The sequence below is a fragment of the Pteropus medius genome, unplaced genomic scaffold (assembly GCF_902729225.1).
Source record: "Pteropus medius unplaced genomic scaffold, Ma_sr-lr_union100, whole genome shotgun sequence".
NCBI lineage: Eukaryota > Metazoa > Chordata > Mammalia > Chiroptera > Pteropodidae > Pteropus > Pteropus medius.
Window position 1 is genome coordinate 14,779,808 of NW_024351730.1, and position 25,107 is coordinate 14,804,914.

The 25,107-nt window shown below is 32.5% G+C and overlaps 1 protein-coding gene across 13 annotated transcripts in view; it reads left to right on the forward strand.

The window, feature by feature from the left end:
- Nucleotides 1-25,107, forward strand: part of ADGRL3 (adhesion G protein-coupled receptor L3) — a 726,915-nt gene that overhangs the window by 321,442 nt on the left and 380,366 nt on the right. The window contains exons 1-2 of one of the 13 annotated variants that reach the window (XM_039845313.1): nucleotides 8,145-8,151; nucleotides 17,744-17,747. The exons of the other annotated variants lie outside the window; for them this stretch is intronic. The gene's annotated coding sequence lies outside the window, so the exon portion shown is untranslated. Of the gene's footprint in view, nucleotides 1-8,144; nucleotides 8,152-17,743; nucleotides 17,748-25,107 lie in introns of those variants that run through there. 13 annotated transcript variants of the gene reach the window in all.

A 25,107-nucleotide genomic window follows, 5' to 3' on the forward strand; every position in this document is an offset into this window, starting at 1 on the left:
ACTAATAGTCATTGCGTCTGACACATTGGCAGCAAGTTTTTCCAGCCCAAATGTTCATGCTTTGTAATATTTTGTACTTATGCGTGGACATATTTGTTATGTGTTACTTTTTTTCTGGCAGTATCATAAGGGGATGGAAGTATGACTGAAAATTTAGGAAACAAGAAAAGCATGAGTAAAATATTTGTGTCTTTCTTTCTTATTTGCTTATGTCCACATTAGTGTGTATAGTTTATTGACCTAAACATAAAATATAAAATATTTATGCATAATCATAATTATATGTTTATGGTCTAGTGTTATATATGTTTTATAGAGCAAAATTAGCTTTGAAAGAATAGAATATGATATCCAGTGTACTCGCTTCCAGAACAGGCCATAATCATTTGCGCCTATTCCCTCTACATGTAGTTCTCTTCTTTGTCTTTACTCTGATTCACATGACAACTTCCTAATGATTTCTGGAGATTCAGCTTCAAGGTTCTTCCCTTTATGGTCTCATGGCCTCAGCTACACAAGTCTATTATGGCACTTAGCCTATTATATTGTTATTGATCATTTGCCTGGAAACAAAATTAAAAGTACAAACTAGGGAGGACTGTTGGATGTGTCTTTTTGTTGTTTTAAATCTCTGGTGCCTAGCATGGCAACTAGCTTGTCATACGCTATAAATAATCAATTTTTATGAGACAATGCATGTTGACTAGAATGTAATATCCCTTTCTTCCATTTCAAAATAGAAAGTGTAAAAAGTAATGGTAATCAGATGATGTTTGACCTTTAAGTGACCAGGAAAATCTAAATTTCCAAAGGTCAATTTATTATATTGTGAAATTGTTGTGTGATGATTGGGTTTACCTTTTGGGAAATAGTGGGATAATCTGAGCACCTAAAGTAACTATGGTGGATACCTCCCTTTAGAGGTCACTAAGTGTGTGGGGACAGAAAACCCAGTTCTATCAAACCAGCCCAATATTCCAAATCCCACTGAATTTACTTAAATTTTTACATTACTTTCAAAAAATAGAGGATAATATACTCCATCTGATTGATTCAACATCACCTCTCACATTGCTTAGGGTGTACTTTGTACATTGATCTCCCTTACTGTGGCAATAAGACAATGGGAAAGACATAAGCCTATTTGTTTTCCAGTCATAAGTTAGTTATCATTGTCACTAAAATACAGATCCTCTGATTTATTTAAGGTCATAGCAGTTTTCTTTCAAGTGAAATGTCATGGTAAGTTTGGTTGTGAATAACTTGAAAAAGGTATATAGATTGTGGAGAAAGATATAATATGTAGATAAATAAATTTGGTATTTTTTATTTTAAGTTTCTCTTGGGGTTTTTAAGGGGTATGAGTGTGCTTTATTAATAATGTTGATCAGTACTTACGCTGCAAGATCTTTTTGCCATCCACGTAAAATTAATTCTGCCATTCAAGATTCTTTTCTATCAGGATGCATTGCTCCATGCTGAATACCTTATTCAATAGTAGATAAAAGAGGAAGTGATTCTGCTTATCTACCATTATTTAATAATGCCATTTAAAAATGATTCTGAACAGATATGCCTTTTACTCTTAATTCTCTGGTTTAGGAAAATTGAGAAAATAATGCATGCCCTGGAAGATGATTGACCTTTAATTTATTGAGGTGTAATTATTTCAACCTGTACCTCATTTATGATCTCATTTAGCTATAAGTACATTAGAAGGTTTCCTGACACAACTTTTCTCCAGGAAGAAAAATAAGTAATTTCCTGTGTTTTTCAAAACAGATGATTCAGAGATCTGAAGAGGAAGGAGAGAGAAAAGTCTCTTCAGGATATTTGACCTATTTTAGAATGAATTTTTGAATACCTGAAGTTTCCAAAGCTTTATACTAAATAAATATTGTTCAAATCCTTATAGAGGAAGCAGATATGCTCTGCATGTTTTTCTCCATTATGAAACACACTAGCAATTGTTCCATTTCAACTTCATAGAAATTTAGAAATTGTAACCTATAATTTTTTTTAAATCTACTATATAAATATAAATTATAATTTCATTCTCAGTGAAGATGTTAGAAATTGTTTGTGGCTAGAGGATCCCATTTAGTCACACACACACACACACACACACACACACACACACACACACAATTTATACTGACATAATGTTTGTTTTTATCTTGTACTATCTATTCTATGGATTGCTAATTTTCAGGATTTCCACCTTTTAAATTTATTTCTCATAAGAAAGCCCTAACAATAATCAATGTTTTAAGTAGACCTAACATTCATATTTAATCACTATTATTTAGGTACTATCAATGATCATGTGGGATAATAAATCTTGTCTAACTGACAGTAAATTGGAACTTAAGTAGAAGGCCAACTCAGTGAACTTGAATATATCAGTTTGTGCATTTGGTCTTTTCAATTTACTTTCATTTAGAAAGCTGTTAATATTAGCTCTGTTACTGCTAAATTAATTCTTTTTTCCCCTCATTTGCTTGATTCTGTATGGATTTTTCAACTGTTTTTTTTTTTTTGGTATTCATGATTTCCAATTTACAGTTTTGAAGAGAAATCATAAAGTATATTGTTTCTGGGAAAGGGAGATGAGAAGATTTGCCCCAAAACATTGAACTACAGGGATTTATTAGTTTGCTAGAGCTGCAGTACCCAAGTACCATAATCTGGGTGGTTTAAACAACAGAAATGTATTGTCTCACCATTCTGGAGGCTATAAATCTGAGATCAAGGTATTCACAGGATCAGTTCCTTCTAGGGGCTGTGAGGGAAGGACCTGTTAACAGGCCTCTCTCCTTTTCTTATAGGTAGCTGTCTTCTTCCTGTGTCCTTTCATGTAATCTTACCTCTATGTGTGTTCTCTGTCCAAATTTCCTTTTGTAAGGACATCAGTCATTTTGGATTAGACCCTATCCCAATAACCTCATTTTAACTTGTTTGTCTTTGTAAAAATCCCATCTCCACATAAAGTCACATTCTGAGATGCTGAGGGTTAGGACTTTAACATAGGAATTGTGGCAGTGGACACAAGTCAACACATAATAGGAAGGAAAAGATTAATTTCAGCTTGCAGAGATGCACCTTTTTGAACTTACTTTTTAAACTATAAACACGTTCTCTTGGTATCTGTGGTAACTTAAGGGAGATTAACAAAATATGTTTTGACATAGACTCAATAGTTTTTATGTGTCTGAAGAAGCTAAGACATGTATGATTAATAAATAGAATTGAATTAAATATAACATGCAATCTGACAGTATATGCAAAGAAGTTCATTCTTACTTAAAGAATATTTTTGAATGAGATCGAGTATAAAATTTGTACTATTTGTACTATCATTAGCAATATATTTTTGAATAAGATCGAGTATAAAATTTGTACTATTTATACTATCATTAGCATTTTATTTTTCTCTTTGACTGTTATAATTTAAAAAATAAAACATACTTCTTTTTGAGGAAACCGATGTATTTGCTCAACAAAAAATATAACACCCTTACTTATATAGTATGGAATTGCCCATACTGTGTCTTCAATCACCCATTCGACTTGGATTCTAAGTTTGAAGAACATTATTAATCATTTACTTCACTTTTATGACAAGGAAAAAGATGCCCAAAGCAGAGAAAACTTGCCAAATGCGATGCAATTAGTAGAAAATGTAGGGCAAAAACCCAAAAATTATAGAATAAAAATTCAACAAATTTGACAATTTTAAGTGATTTTCGAGATCATCAGCTCTGTAATTTTCCAGAAGAAGGAACTAAGTCTCTGAAAAGTTAAATAATGTGGTTAAGTGGTAGAGTAAATATCAAAATGCAAGTTTAACTAGTACACTCATTTCTAAATCAATTCAAGCAAGATTAGTGTCAAAGGGCCTTTAGGTAGCCTGTACTGATCTTCATCTCCTCATCCTCCAAATAACCCTGATATAACTACTAAAATATTTAAGTAAATATACACATAAGTAGGGAAAAATAGGCAGAATATCTACACTGTTAACAGGCCTCTAGACTACTAGAGGCCTTTAGACTACTGAAGTCACAGAGCAATTTGTACTATTATTGAAGTTTTCAGTCATTACGAAGAAAGGATGTATTAAAGTTTAAGGACAAGACCCTCTGTCTTCCCACCATCTAATTATCCAACTAGATTGGTAACCCTTAGTCCCTTTTGGAGCCTTTACTGAATTCATTGATATCTTATATACACAATTCTTGTCAGGGCAAGAAGTAAATTAAGTCTAATTATTAATTTGTTTTGTTGTAGTTTTTCTACTTTTTATGGTGCCTTATATTTTTCCTCATTTAACTTTCATTTATCTTCTAATCTATCCAGTTATTAGTATATTATCTCTTTATCTAAAACCTTACTTCTCTATCAGTATATAATTTTATCTGTTTTCATTTTGAAATTTTTTGCATGGCCCCACACCAAATATTTAAAAACATTTTTAAGTCTTCTCTCACAAGACATGCTCAAACAAGCAAACAGACAAAATAAAATAATGATGATGATAATTTCTAAAAACATTTACACCATACTATTCTTCACCTTATTTCTTTTTGATACTTTGCCTTCAAATCATACGAATAATTTGTAACTAAATTTATACTTTATCTTTAGTGTATCCCAAATCATGTTTTCTTTTCTTTCTCACTATGCTATTCAACCCATCCTTCATAAATGGAAGCAGTAGAAGAAAGGTGTTGTAAAATAATTGCTTACATTCATACTTGAGTCTCTGAGGAATTGAGAAATTATACAGTGGTTATACACTTAAAGTAATGAAATCAGAAGTCTGTAACAATGAATATTTCCATATTCTATATTTGTCCTACTGTAATATGCTAAAGCAAAGACATTAACTAAATGTCTTAGTTTGTTCAAGCTGCTATGAAAGCTATACTATAGACTGAGTGACTTATAAACCATGGAAATTTATATCTCACAGTTCTAGAGGCTGGGAAGTCCAAGATCAAGGTGCTGGCATATTCCTTGTTTGACGAGGGCCTGCTTTCTGGTTCATGGGTGGCCAACTTTTTCTGTTGTTGTTGTTCTCATTGGTACAAGTGTGAAGGAATCTCTCTGGGGTCTTTTTTATATGAGCATTAATCCTATTCATGAGGGCTCTGCTCTCATGACCTAATCACCTCCCAAAGGCCCCACCTTTAAATACCATCACATTGGGGATTAAATTTCAATGTATAAATTCAAGGTTCCGGGTGATGGGGTGGGACACAAACATTCAGTCTGTAGCACTTAAGTTAATGGTCTTCTTCAGTCTTCAACGTCACTGAAAATTCTGCACTATCTCGCATTGGTTGCTAGTTCCTTCATGTTTCTCTTTACTCTATTTGATTCTGTAAAACGTAGTCATGGATCTCTTCTTGCTGCTTGCTTTACTTTTTTTTACCTTTATGTTTCCTTCTTCTATTTTTCCCTTCTTCTATTTTTCTCTTTTCCCTAAAATCAATCTAATCTTTAGGATAATCCTCGGCTATTTTATCTTCTCTAGAATAGTCATCAATTTTTGGATTATGACTGATGATAGAGTTATAAAAGTGACTTAATGACTTGAGACTAGAATTGTTTTAATGAACCAGAATAGAATAGAATGAACCTTATAGAGTGAGCATTGGTGTTGGTCGAAGAGACTTGTTTCCATTGTGTATGTCTGTGCATATGAGTTTTGTATTGGGTTAAAGATAAAAATGTTCTTATTACTATAGTGTCATGGTCAAAAAAAGTTTCAGAAACACCTCTCTGTCTAGATTGTCTTCTTTGGCAATTAAAAAAATAGCTTTATTTATGTACAATTCACAAGCTATAAAATTTATCCTCCTAACGTGTACAATTCAGTGATTTCAGTATATTCACAGAATTGTGCAACCATCACCACAATCTAGATTATGGAATATTTTCATTATCCTCAAAAGAAACACTGCCTAATGGCAGTCACTCACCATGTTCCTTCAAACTCTCCCAACACCTGAGCAACCATTAATGTACTTTCATTTTCTATAGATGTGCCTATCTGTATATTTTATATAAATAAGAATAATGTGTTGTATTTTGTAATTGGCTTCTTTTACTTTGCATAATGTTTTCAAGGTTCACATAAGTTATAACATGTATCAGTACTTCAATTTCTTTTATTTTAATTTTTCTTTTGGGGTGAAAGTCACAAAGTATAAAATTAACCATTTAAAATTATATGCTTATATAGACTTTAATACATTCACAGTTATGTGAAGTAACCACATATATCAAGTTGTAAATCATTTTGGTCACCCACTTCATTTATTTTTCTAGTCAAAAGATATTCCATTGTATAGCACATTTTGTTTTTTCACTCATCAGCTGATGGACATTTGGGTTGTTTCCATTTTTAGCTGTAATGAATATGAACATTTGTATACAAATTTACATATGTGCTTAAGATTTAAGGACTGAATCATTATTGAGCATTTTTGTATATAAAGGCTTACCTAAACGTGAACTTGGCTTTGTCTGCCTCCCCAGAAACTTAAATAACTCTGAGGTTTCTTTTTTCTGCTGCTAATATAGCCATGCCTATCAATTTCGATACCTTCCTATCCTCTTTCCTGCATCCTGAGAGTTAAGAAAATTTGGACTGATTTCCACAAGTATCTTAGAGTTGCACTCTTTATTTTCTTTACTAACATTGTTATTTCCTCTTATCTGGGTGACTGCAATTATCATCTTGTTATTTGTTCTTTCATTCTCCCCTCTCCACCCCTAAATCCTCTCAATCCATCTTGTTCATCTGTTCATCTCAGGCGGATTATTCTTCCTAATGTGTGGTTATAACCAAATCAAGACTCCACTCAAGATATCAATGCCTCACCTCGAAACACTCCCACGATCCCTTGCCCTCAGCTAGGAACACCTGAGGCACTCTCTGGGGCCTGCATTACTTGTAGTGAGCTCCCACAGACATCTCAGCCACCAGGGCCAATGTTGTGGCTAAACTGGCCCTTGTGGTTCTTTTTATGACCTCAAGACGCATTTCCGAAACAACCATTGGGGAACTTTGAGGAAAAATATGTTTACTCAAAGGTCTTGGAGGGCACACCACATACCCAAGGGTCACACAGAGAGGCCATGGGTAGAAAGAGTATGGAACAAGGCTCTGCCTTTATTAGGGTCTGAGGATAGGGTGTCTAGAGTTTTGTGGGTTCACTCTTTATTGGTTAATTTAAAGCATCAGAGTGAGAAGAGAAGAGAGAAGCAGGGTCATTCAAGTGGTCAGTTATATAGGTTATCCAGGGCTTTCTGAAAGAGGGACCTCAGTGGGAGATGTGGCCTATTTTCTTATTTGGTTGTTTTGTTAGTAGTCATATCTTACAGCTGGCAATATGTTTATTCAAGATGGATGCTTTTTGAAATGGATGCCTTGGCAATCAAAAGTTTAATGTCAGGTACACTGCAATCAAAAAACTTAATGTCAGAAACTTACACTATAGACTATTCTATTTTTCGTCAAAACACAACTAATGAACACATCATGAATATATGTTTCACTTTCTTTTCCTCTCAATCAGAAATTAAGTCTCTTGAGGGTAGATTCTTTTTTCTTTCTTTTCTTTCTTTCTTTTTTTTTTATTAGTTTACTGCTGGCACCAGCTCTTTGGGCTGTGTGTACAAACAATAATTATTTGTTAAATGAAGTAAAAACCAAACTTAATGCTCTCTTTAACATAACGGAACATATATTTTCACTGGTCACATATATTAATTCTTATCTTATACCATTAGCAATAGCAGAACTACATAACTTGCCATTTTCCAATTAAACCTATGTTTTCTTACCTCTGTGTTTATTCCAATTTAAACCAAATAGAGAAATGAGTGAGCATGGAAATGACTGAGGTTGGAGTGCTATAGCTCAAGATTGGACTATATGGGAGAAGTTTGATTAATCTGGTCCTGAAATCAAAGTTGTCTCAAAAGATATCTTTAAGCAATACAGACACAGAGGACACAAGATATGGTCTGGAAAAAAGAAAGCATAAAATCTAAAGAAGATTTATAGTGAAACAGAGACTGCAAACATAAGATACTATATTTACAGACATTAAGGCAATTAGAGGGCTCAGATCACAGGTATGTGGAGGTGTGGGGCAGCATGGAGGTAGATACTTATTTTATTGGAATCCTGTGTGTACATAGGGCCCCAGATGGCTCTCTATGCCTTCATTCATACCATCCCCTCCATTAGGAATGATTTTGTACATATTTCTTATATTCACTACAACCTTAGCAGTATCAAAACATAGTAGATATGTAACTTTGAGCATCTATTATATGCTTAACAAGTGATTTAATTTCTATGAAGAAGGTTCAAATTATTTATCCTCATTTAAGAAGAAAACTACTACTTAACAAGTTTAAGAAAGTTGCTCATGAATATATAGCTTTTGGATGGGAACCATAACATTTATATTCAGTGCATTCATATTCATCTACCAGAGAATAAAGCTTATTTCTTGGCATATAATAAAACTCAACAGCTGTTTGTTGAATGAATGGTTGAATAGATAGATAAATAAATTGTATTAACTTACAGATAATAAGAGGTTCACATCAGATAATTTTTCCCAAATGGACTGTTTGAGTATTTTTGAAGATTTTAGTAATATTTGTAAGAGACTTTTTGAAAATTCTGTTGGCTTGTTTTAAATTCTTTTTCTTGGCAAAACTTGCTTTAATGGATTTAGTGTTATGGTAAACAAACCGATAAGCTATACAAAACACTATAATCAAGCAATTCATCACTTTTTTAAAAGTGTAAATATTATTCCAATGGGTTTACAGTTCCTCTACAGAAACTGATCAGGGAACCACAAGTACAGAAGAAACTTTAATTCTTAGTAAATTCTATCTTTGCAGTTATTCTTACTTGTGTCATTTTTTGCTTCAGTGAAAACCACAATTCATTCAGCTTCTCAGAGTCTTGTATTTTGTTCTGTAAACCAATTTATAGCTCAGTCTGTTCTTAAAAGTGAAAATTCTTAGTAATGTGAGAAAAGAAATATAGTTTTAAATGCATACATATATATTTTTTTAAAGAGTAATTTATGAGACTACAAATTATGTAAGAGATCTTAAATGATCCTGTTCTTTTAAACATACATGTTGAAAAATACATTTCTCAATTTTTAGAAAATTTAAACCACGTGATTGACAGGTGGTATTTATAACAATATTGTATCTGAAAATACTACAAATATATCAGAACTTATGATTAATAAAAACCTATCTCATGTCACAATTTAATTTGCACCATAAATAACACTGTATCAATTTGTGTCATGTTAAATTAGTACTGCAGAAATTTATAATTATTATAGATGTGAAAGTTCCATGTCTTTTTAAGGCCTATTCTGTGATCTGATATAAAGAAATGCTCGTGGCACTTAGAATCCTCAAGCATTTTTATGTAAATTATCATCTTTTGCCAAGAGTTCAGATTTTTTATGTGCCAATTTCAGGCCATTTCTGAAATAAGATTTATGGGTCATCTGAGAAAAATCCTTTATATTCATAATATATTATGTTTTTCTAAATTGCTATTCATGTCATATTAAATTGTTTCTGTAAAATAGAAACTGACTAATTCATATTTTCTCATCAATCTATAGACTAAAATCTCTTCTTTGTAGAGACTTTGAACAAAGAGGCTATTCAATTAAAATTGATAAATATAAAAAAATAAAAATACTTCTAACTCGAATTCAACATATATCTATAAAAAGCCTGACAAATTATATACACTGTTTTATGGGCTTGGACATGTAAAACATAGCCAAAGAGAGTATATTAACTGTGAAAAACTAGATATTACTCATATTTTATTATAGAATGATAATTGACTTTTTAAATAACCACTGATCTCTCTTGAAAGTTTATGTAAAGGTAAAAATATAAAATGTTGGCCAAATAAGTGTATAAACAAGAAAAATGAAGAACACTGAAAAATGTATATGATTATTTTCTAAACTGTTTAAAAAGAAATACTTTCAATCTCAAACCAACTGACCTCTTTATTCAATTTAACTCTATTTTATGACTAGGACATTACTCATAACCAATCATCTTGAAAGCATACTTCATATCAAACCAAGAGAAAGTGTGTAGATCTATCAGATCTAAACCATCAGAGTGTTAGAACGATAACTTAAAAATACACATTTTTATGAAGCAACTGTTTGTATGTGTGTGTGAATGATTTATGACACCTTGTGTATATTGAAAGAGAAAGCATAAATAAAAAGAATTATTGCAGTAAGGTATATGTGTATAGTAATCATTTATAAGTATCAATGTATCGCTTTAGAAATTTAATAAGGTTGAAGTTTTAGTGTTTAAATAAAATTTGCAAAATTCCTCTGTACTCAGTGTATAAATTCTGTGGACAGATAATTAAAAAAAAAAAATGAAAACAAACAAATGAAAAAGCTTCCTCAAATATTACGAAGAGAATCCTGTTTAGAGAATAGGGAAATACAGCAAAAGTAGTCAAGATAAAATAAGAGTCTTGGAGATACTAGAGGCTATCCAGTGATAAATAAATATAAAATAGACGATTATCAGGATATAATTAAAGTTCAATTTAATGAATCCAATATGGTTGACAGGAAGATGTGTCAACTTAGGAAATAATTTTGGACTTATGTATTTCTAATGATAGGCTTGTTTCTTGGAGCTAGGCAAATTTCTAGGCATTGAAAGGATCCTCTAATTAAAAACTACTTTCATTTTACTTTATAATTCTGAAATGATAATTTGGAGACCTATTAAAATCTGCAAGATATCTTCGTTCATGTAAACTTTTTAGAAATAGGTTCACAAATTCATATTAGAATACCTAAATATGTTATTAATTATTGATATTAGATTTTCTTATTATTTATTAAATATTACATATATCTTTTTATAGCTGCTTTCTCAAGAAAATTTATTCTATGCCAATTAAATCAAAGATCTGAAAAATCTTCTTTTTACGAATGTCAGCATTTTCTTTTTATTGCGTTGGTTTAAATATTCTTGCAAAGCAATGTGGTTTGATTGAAATGGGAAAAATAATGTAGTTTGTCCCTTCATTTATCCTATTTTGTTATGAATCACCGAAAGCCATTTGTGAATGTAATCATGCTTTTCTTCTCTCCCTTTCAACAACTTATTGATTCAAGTAAATGTCTGTCTGTAATATACTTTCATCTTCCTCTACTAAGAATTTAAGCAAGATGTAATAAGGTAATTCATTTTGAGTACATAGAACATTATGAGGTTCTTAACTTGTGTTTTAGTAATTTTAAAAATACTCTTGTTTAAATTATTTTGAACACTCTGAACTTTCTGGGGTAATCCAGAGACAGACATGTTGTTCAAACTGGATATTGGTGAAATTGTGCTATTTTCTCTCACAATATCATATTTTGTTTTGTTGTTTTTCCATCATAGTTCTCATTTGGGGGTTTATTTAATTTTTTGTATGTTTAATTGTTTTTAATGTTTACACTCTGTCTCTATTAATATTGTAATTCTATGAGGTCATAAATCTATATTTTATTTACCATTTATTACACACAACATAGAATTAACCATCTGGCATTTCCCTAGTGTTCAATTTATATTTGTTGAATGAATAAATTAGTTAATCGTTGATGTAAAGGATTGATATTGATCATTCAGGCATGTCAGAGTATGTATTTCTCAACCAGAACTTTGAAAATTAGTTTTTATTTCACAATTTATTTTTTTTAATAATTTGAGGAAACATTGAGGTGGGTATTTGGAACTTTGATTTTAATATATTTCAAGAAACTTGCTGTGTGGCCCTGAAAATGTACTATATAAATATTTTTTATTAATTATTTTCTAGTGGAAAAAAGTCTTTTACTAACCTCAGTAGTATATTTTGTGGTTGAGTTGAACAGATATAATTGAGTGCTGTACGTGCTCTATGTTATTTTATGACTGTTTTCCTACATATATAAATAATCCTTGGTACAGTCTTTATCACCTGTTTCCTGTGATTTTTTTAAATGTGGTTTTCAAAGTCGATTTTTATGGCTTTAGAAACTTAAGTGTATGAACTACTTTTTTGCTTTTTAGAATATTTTTGTGGTTTTTATTGTTGTTAGGAGATAAAATATATATTTATTTAGAATTCTTAGGGCTTCACCTCAAAGTTGGGGAGAGTTGTGAGTTCATTTCTGAACTAATCCAACAGATTTTTCTTTCACCCAAAAGATCTTCGCTAGTATCCAGAAGTATCTAATGTGTGCTGTTTTGTTTTATTTTATTTATTTTATTCTATTTTTGTGGTTGTAGTTTTTTGTTTGTTTTGTTTCCTAGGATTTATAGTTTCGTTTTGGCTAGGTTTTTGTCACTTTTTTTTCCTGCTTTGAAAAGAAAATTGTCACCAGTGTTTATTAAAAGAGTACAAACTGGCTACTCTTCCTATTCCACATTTTGAATATTTAGCAAATATCTGGACTTACATAGGCTGAGAGATTTGGTTGGTTAATACATTCCTCATTTACCAATATCACTAAATAGAGATTCACTGTTTTCAGTTAAAGCCAGGATTTACATTTAGCTGTTAGTGTTAATCAACTTGTTAATGAAAATTTATTTGTTTGAAAATATCACTAATAAAAATTTTCGCTTGGAATAAAATAGAGAATAAGCATTTCATTTTGCAAGCAACATATTCAATGTACAAACGTATTGCTAACAAATACGTTCTACTGGAATGAATATTTACTTTTAGCTGCCCAAAAACGGTAATAGGAAACTTTGGTCTAAAGACATGACAATGTGGAGATACAGATTTGGTCAGACTGTTATGGTTAGCCTTATTATCATAATCTCAGGTGGATTGCATAGACACTAACAGTTCAACATTGATTATACCAGTCTAATCAATGTTGAACTGTTGTTAGTGTGGGTAACAGCTTGTGGGGAAGGGTTTTATAAATATTGTATATATTTTTTAAAGTGGAGGGTATAACCAAAGAGGTTATTACTAGGTCTCTTTCTTCTGTAGATGAAAGAAATGTTTTAGCATCACTTCCTTTAATGATAAAATATATGCCACTGAAAGCTCTTTTTCCTTTCTAGTGAAGTGTGTGTGTGTCGCCGAGGGGCCGGGGGAGGGGGAGGGAAAGAATGCGGAACCATGCTGCTTGTATATTTCTGAATGACATATGCTGTGCAGTAGAATGTTTATTCACTGTTTAGCAACTCCTTTCATCACAAATTAAATTTTGTTTAGTTTTAACCTATGACATCACTGTTTATTCAAAACTATGTTTATCCTTCATTGAATTTCCTGTATGTTTCTTCTGTTAAAATTTACATAACTATAGATTTTTCTTGGTTTCACTTTAAAAGTAACAAACTTTAGGTTTGTTGATTTGCAATAAAGAAAATTATATATTTACATACTGCAATAAAAGTATAATGACTACATTTGAGAATTAATGCTACTTTTTTTAAAAGTAATTTCCATCTTAATGCACTAGACTTTCACGAAAAGACAATCTTCATATTAATTTTTCTGGTATAATATCAAAGGGTTAAAAAAGAAGTCTTAAAATTTTCTCAAAATAGCAGTAGTATGCTATTATGTTTTGTGCTATTAAAAAAAAAAAAAAAAGCCCTTGCCAGACATAATAAGTGGAATATTTAACTTAACATTTCATATTTAGGAATTAGACTTCATTTCATGAAAGTGATGTAATCCATGAACTTTATATCATTGATTAGTAGTGCTGTATTCTCATCCTCTTTTATGTATTTCCTGGGAGAAGTCCCCTCCCTTAGTTTTCTCTATGTGACACACAAGAAGAATCTTAACATTTTATCTCTCATCTGTATGACTTTCTAGTTCATGCCTCCCATTCTTACCATTTTTGGCTAAGCCGCAGTTTCCTGGTATACTAAATGGGAGTGAACATATTGCCAAGCTCTTATTGTTTGGAGTTTGAAATAAAAGTTACTTTTCAAGCACCAGTACAAAGACAACTCTCAATAAATGTTAACAATTATGATTGTCATATCACCCTAAATAACTTTTCACAATATCTTTCTCATTAATTCCCAGACAGTTATCTTTCACTCTAATCTGTTTAAATGATCTATTGGTTAGTGCTTTTAAAGATTAATTTTAGTGATATTATTATGTTATAGCATCCTCTTCCACTTACCTATGTAATTAGGACTATATTCTGAATCTGATTTTATGGCTCTTTTCAGTCGCTACTGTTTAGTTCTGTCTCCCATTTGCTTCTTATTCTCTTGTGATTAATTTTTTTTCTAGCTTTATTGAAATATAATTGACATTTTGTATAAGTTTAGGTATACAATGTGTTGATTAAATATACATACTGCAGAAGGGTTAGTAAATACCTCCATCACCTCACATGATCACCATTTATTTATTTATTTTTGTGGTGAGGACATTTAAGATCTACTCTCTTCGCAACTTTTAAGTGTATAATATAGTATTGTTAACTATGATCACCATGCTATACATTAGATCTCCAGAATTTATTCATCTTTTAACTAGATGTTTGTACCTTTTGATCAACATCCTCCCATTTTCCTCAATTCCCTTTCCCTGGCAGCCATTATTCTACTCTCTTTCTTTAAAATTGTCTTTTTAAATTCCATATATAAATGATATCATACAGTATTTGTCTTTTTCTGTCTGTCATTTCACTAAGCATAATGCCCCCAAGGTCTATCTATGTTATCACAAATGGCAGGACTTTCTTTTTTTCACATGACCGAATATTATTCCGTCATGTATATGTACTACATCTTCTCTATCCATTTATCTATTGATGGATACTTAGTTATTTCTATATCTTGGGTATTGAGAATAATGCTGCAATAAACATGGGAATGCACATATCTCTTCGAGATCCTTACTCAGGACTCTCTGAGTATATCTTTCTTGCTCAGAATTTCTGCCTGAAATGTTTTACTATCTCCTCTCCTATATTCACAAATTGTTTCATTTTTAAAGGCCAGGTTAAGTTTGCTTCCTTCAAGAAATCTTTTTTGAGCACCCACACACATGTATTACTTCCTTACTCTTTAATCTGTCCCATGTAATTCATTGTGCTTTATAATATTTTAAAATCCTGAGTAGGTGTATGCATTCTCTCTCCAACTACAAACTTCTAGATGCCTATGGAGACACTTAGGAAGATTCTTGGTACTTTTGCCCTGGGTTATCTGCCCACCTGCCCTCCTGCCCTCCTGTTCTCTGAACTTTCAACCATCTGATCTTGTCATTACCCTGTAACCTTTTGGTTTCAATAATCATGGATGCCATCTTTTGGCTTTGGGGACTTTGCCATCCTCACATTATTAGTCTGAGTTCTCCAGATTGTTTTCCAATTATATTCAGACAGGATAACATTTTGAAAATCATGTCAAATTTCATATATCACAATTATCCATATATATGAAGAGATTTATTATAAGGAGTTGGTTTATACAATTATGAAGGCTGAGAAGCCCCAAAATTTGCTGTCTGCAAGTTGGAGGCACACAGAAGCTAATGATGTAGTTCCAGTCCAAACTTGGTCTGAGAACTATAGGAGCCAATGGTATGAGTCCCAGTCTGAATTCAAAGGCCTGAGGACCAAGAGAGCAACTATGTCAAAGAGCAGGAGAAGATGGATGCCCCACTTTACGCAGACAGCAAATTTACATATTTGACTTTTTGTTCTATTTAGACCCTCAACTGATTGGATAATGCCCACCCAAATGCTGAGGTGATCTTTAATTGTTCCTAAATCAAATGCTTATCTTTACCAGAAATACCTTCACATATATACCCAGAAATAATGTTTTACCAGCTACCCAGGCAACTCTAAGCCTAGTCAAGTTGACATGCAACATTAACCATCAAACACATGGACTTTTTTTTTTTTTATCATTTTCTTGATTTTATGTGATAACTCTGAAGCTCTTTCTGACAGACTTTTTGGAATACCATTCTGTAAAAGACCACTGCTAGGACTAAGATAATCCCCAAGTGGAGTTAGAATTTAAACAATGTCCAGGTCTCATGTTTAATAACTTGCAATAACCACATTGTAGATGATCAGTATGCATTTAGAATTAAATTGGCATATTGTTTTAATGCGAATTTATCTTTTGAATTGTATGAATTTTTTTTTTACCAGATTCTCGTTTATCTAAAATTATAATTTTTACTCTTAAGAACATTTTGAACAGCCAGTTTGGAATTTTGACATTTAGAAAAAGATTGGGATAATTGTGATATGTGAAATTTGACACAGTTTTAGAAATTTCTCCCTCATGAATGTAATTGGAAGAGAGTGTGGAATATTATTTTATTAAATGGCAAAAAGTTATAATAAATAGATATGAATTCATTTATTGAAACACTTCCTACAGTTTGTAGGCAATCTCCCTGAGGACAATTGCACTCGAAGGCCACCACTTTGTATATGTATCCTCAAAAAGTATGATTAATGTTCCTCTCATGCTGAAGCTCCATAAGTCAAAAGGGTAGATGAGCAATAACTGTTTTTATGATATTCCTCTCATTAGAAAATTTTTCCTTATTTTCAGAAATTCTAATTTTCATGATTTTCTATTTTTTTGCCTCAGAACATAATTGCCTTTGTCAGTTTTAATTATCACTGTGTTACACTTAATTAAATACTAAAATATTATTTAAATTATATGTATTCTTCGTTGAAGTAGACTTGTTGAAATTCAGTGTATTAGAAGCTTACTGGTAGCAGATGTACTTTTAAGAAAGTAGATGATAGGTTGATATTTCATTAGATTTCCAATGTTACTTTTGCTGCCTAATAATTCGGACTGGATTTTCAGAGCATATTGTGGTCGGCATGTGAAATGGCACAGAGAAAATACACGTATTTAAGAAAGTTATGTTATAGCCTCAGCTCAAACTTAAAATTGGGAATATTTTCTTTTTGGCAGCAAGAAATGAAGTATTTTAAAAAGGCATTGGCAGTAAGTACAAACTAGCCCTTTTCCAGATATGTAAGTCTTCCTCTCTATAATTAAGAAACTCCTTTAAAATCATTAGCCTTGACTAACAAATAGTTTAGTTTGCTTCTTTCTCATGAGAAATCAGATCTAGTTCTTTTTCAGTCTAAAGTTTTTAAAAGTGCCTTTCTTTTTTCTTCTTATGTCACTGAGATACAGAGAAAAATGTTTTAAATACCTAGTAGTAATCAGCATTCAGTGCTGAAAACTGATTTCACATATATATATATAGTATACATGCACATATATATAATTAAATAATAAATTAAAATGTATTTCATATATTCAAATTTTAAAATTATATATTTATATATTTATACTTAAACTAGTGGCCTAAATGATGTGTCAGCAAAAGAATAGTCATATTATACTATCTGTGTGGGTAATTAATAATACTTTTTTTTTTATTGATTTGGTCATTTTCAATATCTGCCCAATAGTTACAAAGTCCACTCTTTAAATATTCTTTCAGGCTTGGGTCAGGGCTATATTATAATGTATAGCTCCAAACTTAATAGCTTAAAACAATAAATATTAATTATCTTCGATGGTTTTTTAGATTAGGAATCTGGGACTAGTTTAACTAGCTGATTCTGCCTCAAGGTCTTCCTCAGGCTTGCAGTAGCCCAAAGACTTTCCGGGGCCTGGAGAATAGCTTCCAAGGTACCTCACTCACCTGCCTTGCAAGTTTGGGCTGGCTTGCACGAGGGCTCAGTTTCTGGCCTGAACCTCACTGTGAAGCTGCTTGGGTGTTCTGAAGATATGGTGACCGACTGTGCACCAAGTGTGTGATCCAAGAAAGAGGCTGAAGCTGCAATGTCTTGTTAATGAACTATCCTTGGAAATCTCACACTCTCATTTTTACCACACTATGTTCATTAGACGTGAGTCACAAAGTAAAGGCTACATTCAAGGAGAAAGGGAATAAAAATGGAGGACTATCCAAGAATTGTGAACATATTTAAAAACTGCCTAATGGACCTCCGTAATCAAATCTATACTCCCTTCCCAGGTTACCTTATCTACTGCTCTGGTTTTAAGTACTACCTTACAATTCTCAAATTTATAAAGATCTCTCTTCTGAGTCATTTTGTTCATGGCAATACAATGCAACCTTTCGCTTGTGCCAGAAACCCGGTAGTCATCCTTGTCACCCTCTCTGTTACCCTTCATATTCAACCAATAATCAAATCCTGTAATGTTTTATTTCTAAACAGAGATCAAATATGTTCTCTGTCATTACTCTAAAGCAACCATTTTGTCTTTACTGATCAAAATAGCCTTCTAATTTGTATTTCTTTATTCATGTTTGTTTTTTTTCTCTAGTAGATTTAAATTTAAATATACATAATTTGGGGTAAACAAAGTGTAAAGGTAAAGAAATGGAAAATAAATATAAATGTAGGCTGTTTAGCTACGTTTTTGTGTTTACAACAAACAAACATATAAAGCAGGCTGACAGTTTCATTCTCTGCTAAATGTGGATCCTGCTAGAGCACTTAATTTTTGAGTAAGTCCTTAAGTATATAGAACAATCTATGGATAAATCAGATTTGAACAGATCATTGAAAGTTTGGCCCAGGGAGATAAATGAATCTCCTCATGGTGAGATGCAGGCAAGAAACCAAATCCTCTCCTGACAGCCAGCCCAAACTTGCAAGGCAGGTGAGTGAGGCACCTTGGAAACTGGTCCTCTGGCCCCCGGAAAGCCTTTGGGCTACTGCAAGCCTGAGGGAGACCTTGAGCCAGAACCAACTAGTTAAACTAGTCCCGGATATCTAACCAAAAAAAAAACCCCAAAAAACAAAAAACAATGGAAGATACATATATCTGCTTGATTCATCTGTCTTATAACTATTTAAGTACCCTCCCCTAAAAGCAGTGGCAAGATACTTAGTCTGTTTAGTCAAAATCTTCCTTTAATGGACACATAGCATGCTCTCTGTGTTAGATAGATAGATAGATACATAGATAGATAGATAGATGATAGATAGATAGATAGATAGATAGATAGATAGATAGATAGATATAGATATATATCCAGTAACTAATTACCATGTGCCTTCAACATTTCTTCCATGGCCACTGATATTCCAACTTCTGCATTTATCCTCTTCTACTCTGTAGGTACTTGCTGAGATATGTCACATCATTACCATGGTTTTAGTTTAAATTTTACTCCTGAATTTTAGACTCATGAATCCAACTGATTATTGAACATTTCTGAGTGTTATCCTGACACTCTTACTTCAACATGTTTAAAATGTAATTAATTATACTGAGCTAAGTCCTCAACCAGCTAACTAGCTGCTTGCCTCTCAGTCTGTATTTAGCCTTTTGGTTATTCTTACTGATATCCTTTTTTTCTTTTTTTAGAAATAAATTTTATTTAATTGGAAAACCATAGTCCTATTTGTTCTTTTTTATTATTAAATTTATGGGGTGACATTGATTAATAAAATTACATAGGTTTAGAGTGTATAATTCAATAATATATCACATGTATGTTGTATTGTGAGTTCACCATCCAAAGTTAAATTTTATTTTGTCACCATATATTTCACCCTTTTCCCCTTATCTCTTGCCCCTCTTTCCCTCTGGTAACCACTAAACTGTTGTCTGTATCTATGAGTTTTTGTTTTTTTCTCTTGTTTGTTGCTTTCAGTTTAATATACCACATATAAGTGAAATCATAAGGTTCTCAAAGTTTTCTGTCCGACTTATTTCACTTAGCGTGATAATATCAAGATCCATCCATGTTGTTGCAAATGTCAGTATTTCATCTTTTCTTATGGCTGAGTAATATTCCATTATATATATGTACCACATCTATTTAGCCAATCATCTATCAAAGGACACTTCGGTTGTTTCTATATCTTGGCCACTGTGAATAATGCTGCAATGAACATCGGGGTGCATATATCTTTATGGATAAATGTTTTAAAATTTTTTTGAGTAAATACCCAGAAGAGGGATTGCTGGGTCATATGGTAATTCTGTTCTTAATTTTTTGAAGAGCTTCCAAACTGTTTTTCATAGTAGCTGTGCCAATTTACATTCCTACAAGATCTCCACCTTATGCCTAGCAGGTTTCCCTGCCTCCAGCCTCTCCATCCAGGAAGCCCTGCACTTCAAGTCAGAATTTCTGAGTTAGAAGGGACCAGACACAATATTCCAAAACACTACATACATCATGCCCCCTGCCCCATCACAAATATCCCAAAGTCTTCACTCAGATCAGATGGCGAGACCTGCTCCTGCCATCTGCTGCTCTGCTTCATCTCTCTCTTCCTCACCATGCCTCTCCCTGCCAGGCAGCAGTTGCCGAGTCCTATGAACACTTTCCTGCCATGTACATCCCCTCAAGATTTTCTTCTCCCTCACTCAGAATCAGTCATTCAACAGATAGGTAAGACCACGTCACTATCTAAGGGAATTTCCAGGAGCTTTGGGGTTGCTCCTGACACTGCCGTCCCAGAGAAAACAGGGCTTGGGGAAGGGCTTTCAATAGCACAAAGGAATCTCCTCCTGGGAAAAATGTGTCTTCATTGTTGATTTCTGCATTAAATATGACTGCAAATGAGGAGAATTGGGGAGGACAATGGGGCTTCGGATAAGACATTCTTTTCCAAGTGGGAAATTTCCAGTTCTTGGTACCTGCTGCTTGTGCCTATGGGGCACCTTCTCCAGTTTCTGCATCCCATCTTGCAGGGAGGATGGAGTTGGAAGGAGCTGTAGGAGTCAGGGCTGCACTTCTATACTGTGGCTCTGAGCTCTATGAGAACAAAGAGAGAGATTGCCATCTATTGACAGACATGCCCCCTGCAAAGAGGAATGCTTATGTAACTAGCATGTCTCTGTGGTCTTCAAACAGGATAACAGGGGTTATTAATTCCTTCGTTTTTTTTTCCCCCATTCAGGCAGTCCTCCTGCTCTTAGTATTGTCATTCCAGTGTAGGAGGGTTTCACACCCTCTCCCATACTTGTTGTTACCTGTCTTATTGTCATTCTTACAGCTGTCAGGTAACCTCTCATTGTGTTTTTCATTAGCATTTCTCTAATAGCTAGTGAAGTTGAGCATCTTTTCATATGTCTGTTGGACATTTGTATATCTTCTTGGGAGAAATGTCTGTTCAGGTCTTCTGCCCATTTTTCAAATTGAATGGTTTGTTTTTATTGTTGAGCTGTATAAGTTATTTATATATTTTGGATATTAGCCCCTTATCAAAGGCATTGTTTACAAATATCTTTTCTTATTTAGTAGATTGCCTCTTTGTTTTGTTGATGGTTTCTTTTTCTGCTCAGTAGCTTTTTAGTTTGATATAGTCTCAGTCATTTATTTCTCTTTTTACTTCCCTTGCCTCTGTGGTCCAATTCATGAAATAATCTCTAAATCCAAGGTTCATGAGTTTGGTACCTATGTTTTCTTCTATGCAGTTTATTGTTACAGGTGTTATATACAGGTATTTGATCCATTTTCTGTTCATTTTGGTGTTCGGTGACAGATAGCAGTCTAGGTTAATTCTTTTGCATGTGGCTTTCCAATTTTCCCAACACCACTTATTAAAGAGGCTTTCTTCATTTCATATTGCTGGCTCCTTTGTTGAAAATTATTTGCCCTTATATATGTGAGTCTGTGTCTCAGGATTGCTTTGGCTATTCAGAGTCTTTTGTGATTCTATACATATCTTATGATTTTTTTGTTCCATTTTTTTAAAAAATGCCATTGAGATTTTGATGGAGATTTCATTAAATCTGTATATTGCTTTGGGTAATATGGCTGTTACCACTGGGATGATCTAAAATCTGTCATTGCCCCAGTAGTACTGAGGGGTACATTAGTTCTTCCCTGCCTATACAGTAAAGAATTACAGATCAGTGAGATTTAGAGAAAGTAAGATTTACTAAAGTGCTTTAAGAAAGAAACAGGCTATGCAAAAGAGGGCTGTAGCCTCCTGGAAACAAAAGATATGATTAAAGTACTCTCCAAGAGTGGGGCAGGTTACAGCAAAGAGGCTGTAACAACTTACAATTCAGGAGGTAAACCTTATATTGTGGTCGTGACGGGTGGTTACAGGAATGGCGATAGATGATTGGCATGTGAGGTCATTTTGATTGACATTTGGTTGTTATATAATCCTTTGCCTATTGCACATGCAATTTCCCAGAATTCAGTCTATTATTAGATTCATGAACTTCCAGGCATAGACATGATATTGTAATGATGGTATAATGAGGCCAGGTCATGGGGAGATTATTGTACGACTGACTGTGTATACGATGGTGGCTGGACTAAATGGGCCACTGGCTTATGGCTCCTTTATTCCTTTGTTCTTCAGGATGCAGGGGTGATTTATAGCTATAACATGGATGTTCTAAGGAGGTCTTTGGGAGGAGCCTTATTCCTTAGTTCCTCCATTGATCATGTCTTCCTAACTACCTAACATGATCATTTTAACTATGCTGATTTTTCCAATTCATGAACACAGATTATCTTTGTGTTTTCTTAAATTTCTTTTAATAATGGTCTTGTAGTTTTCAGTGTATAGATCTTTCATAAGCTTTAAATTTATTCCTAGGTATTTTATTCTTTTTGTTGTGATCGCAAAATGAATTTTTCTTTTCATTTCCTGAAATTTCATTGTTGGTGTATAGGAATGCAGTGGGTCAGTAGGTAGTTCCAAAGTGCAGCATTCTATCAGAATGTTACCGAATTTCACATGTAAAATTCTTTCAATTTATTCAGTTAACATCTGCTGCACATCTAATAGGTGACATTCTGTTCCTTGTTATAACAAATTAACTCATGGAATAAAAGTGAGATGAAGTTCAAGAATATGCCTTCTTTGTACAGTTATTTTTTTAAGGCCATTCTACAATGTCTGATGCAACATTACTCTGATACAACATACAATAGACTGTTTATTTATTGACTATCCTGCATTTGAATTATTGACATTTCTTAGTCTTTTTTTCTAGAAAATAAAGTTTCTCCATTTTTAGCGTAATAACTGAATGGTAAATCCAAAAAATTAATTTATGCATATTGTTTTCATTGGACTTTGCTGATTAAAATATCTAGCAATATAATTAAAAGTAATTTTAATAAGTAACTAGATAATGTAATAGAGTAGTTTCTAGTAATCCATTTCTTTAAACAAAGCGTTTATCATTTGGCAGTGCATTTTATCCCTTTTATCAGTAAGGGTAACCCTTTTATCAGTAACGGTTGCTGATAAAAATACAACTATATATTAAATGGTCAAAACCATTCACAAATCAACTCTAGTCCTCTGTAATAATTGCCATATCCATAGCTTTTGAATAAGTCTTATAGGGCCAAGAGAGGTATATGAAAAATTTGGGTCTCCACATTCTAGTTGACTTTGTAACTGTCTAGTGTCTCATTTTAAATCATTTTTTGACAATTGCGACCCAAATTAAATCTGTGTTTATGTACACGTTTTGACAAAATTGACTGATGAGTTTAATCAACCAGACTGTCCACTTATACTCAAACAAAGGCTTTGACTATATAATTTGCTTATTTTGTTTCTTTGTTAAATTAACTTGTTTTTAACTTAATTTAACTTGTGGTTAGTTAAAAAAAATATAGCCAGATAATTCAATGTCGAAGCAGTTTCAACATGATTTTTTAATGGTTATACCAAAGCTAGAATGCAAATTGTCTCTTAGCAAATGCTCAAATATTTACTGTAAACACGTGGGAAAATTCTAATTTAAATGATCTTTTATTAATAATAAACCTCTATAATTCCATTTAAACTGACTGAAATCCTGAAACTGGATTCCCAAATTGGAACATTTTTATTATTCAATGATTCCTTTAACGAAAATACTGAATACATTAATGAAAATGTCTTTATCCATAAAAAAGACTCTCGGAATTAAAAATGACTTTATGTTTAAACAACCATCTAATTTCTGAATAATAGGTAAATAAGGCTATTTTATTTTAGAAATAATAGAAATGCACATTTCAGAAATTCAGTGCCTTTCTATTGTGAGAATACTGTCAAAATGTTGACTGAATATCAAATTTTAAAAATATTGTTAACCACTTCTAATTATATGAACTCTCTTTGAGCCATGAATATGCTAGATGAGAGAAAGAGAAAGAGAGAGTCTAGAGAGAGAGAACAAACAAGATGTTGAATAACAATCAGGATGGAATTAACTGTGTACACTTGAGAACTTTACTTATGCATGGGGTCTATGGTACAGTTACAGCTTTTCTAAAATATTATAAAATCATGGTAAAACTAATGTCATTCTCAACTTTGAAATAATAAGTATGGTTTCATAATCAAATCAGTATTTTCTCTAAGTTTCAAGTGAAAATATTTATGGTAATAAAACCTCTCTCTCTCCCCTTACTCTCTTTTTTTTTTTACCTTTTTGCTTCTTTTCTCTCTCTTTTTTCTTTCACATTTCATGCTTAGTAAAAAAAAGCAACAAGAAAAGTTGAATGTATTTATTTAAATACATGTTCTAACACATGAGTGAGTTAATTATCAGTGTAAATTTATAACTATCTCTAAAATTAATTCTCTTATGTGAAAATCAACTTATTGGATGTTTAGTAAACAATTTAGAATTTCAGTTACATCCATTTTAAAAGATTTGTTGAGTTTCAACAATTAAACATTTGACATTCTTCCAATAATGTACAGATTATATTTGAAGTCTTAGAAAAGAAACTGTAAAACCTAACAGAAAAAGATAGATGTTTGGCTGTATAAAAATGAAATATATGTGTTCAGCAAACATCTAAAACAAAACAATAAACTACAAAAACATTTGCCACAAATATAAAGATCAAATTTTCAATTTTTTTTGCTATACAAAAAACTTTTACAATGCAAACTTAAATGTGAACAAGCAATTCAGAAAAAAAAGAAATATGAGGGGTCAATAAATGTATGGAATTTTATTTCATTGTACAAATAGAATAGTAAAAATTTAAAT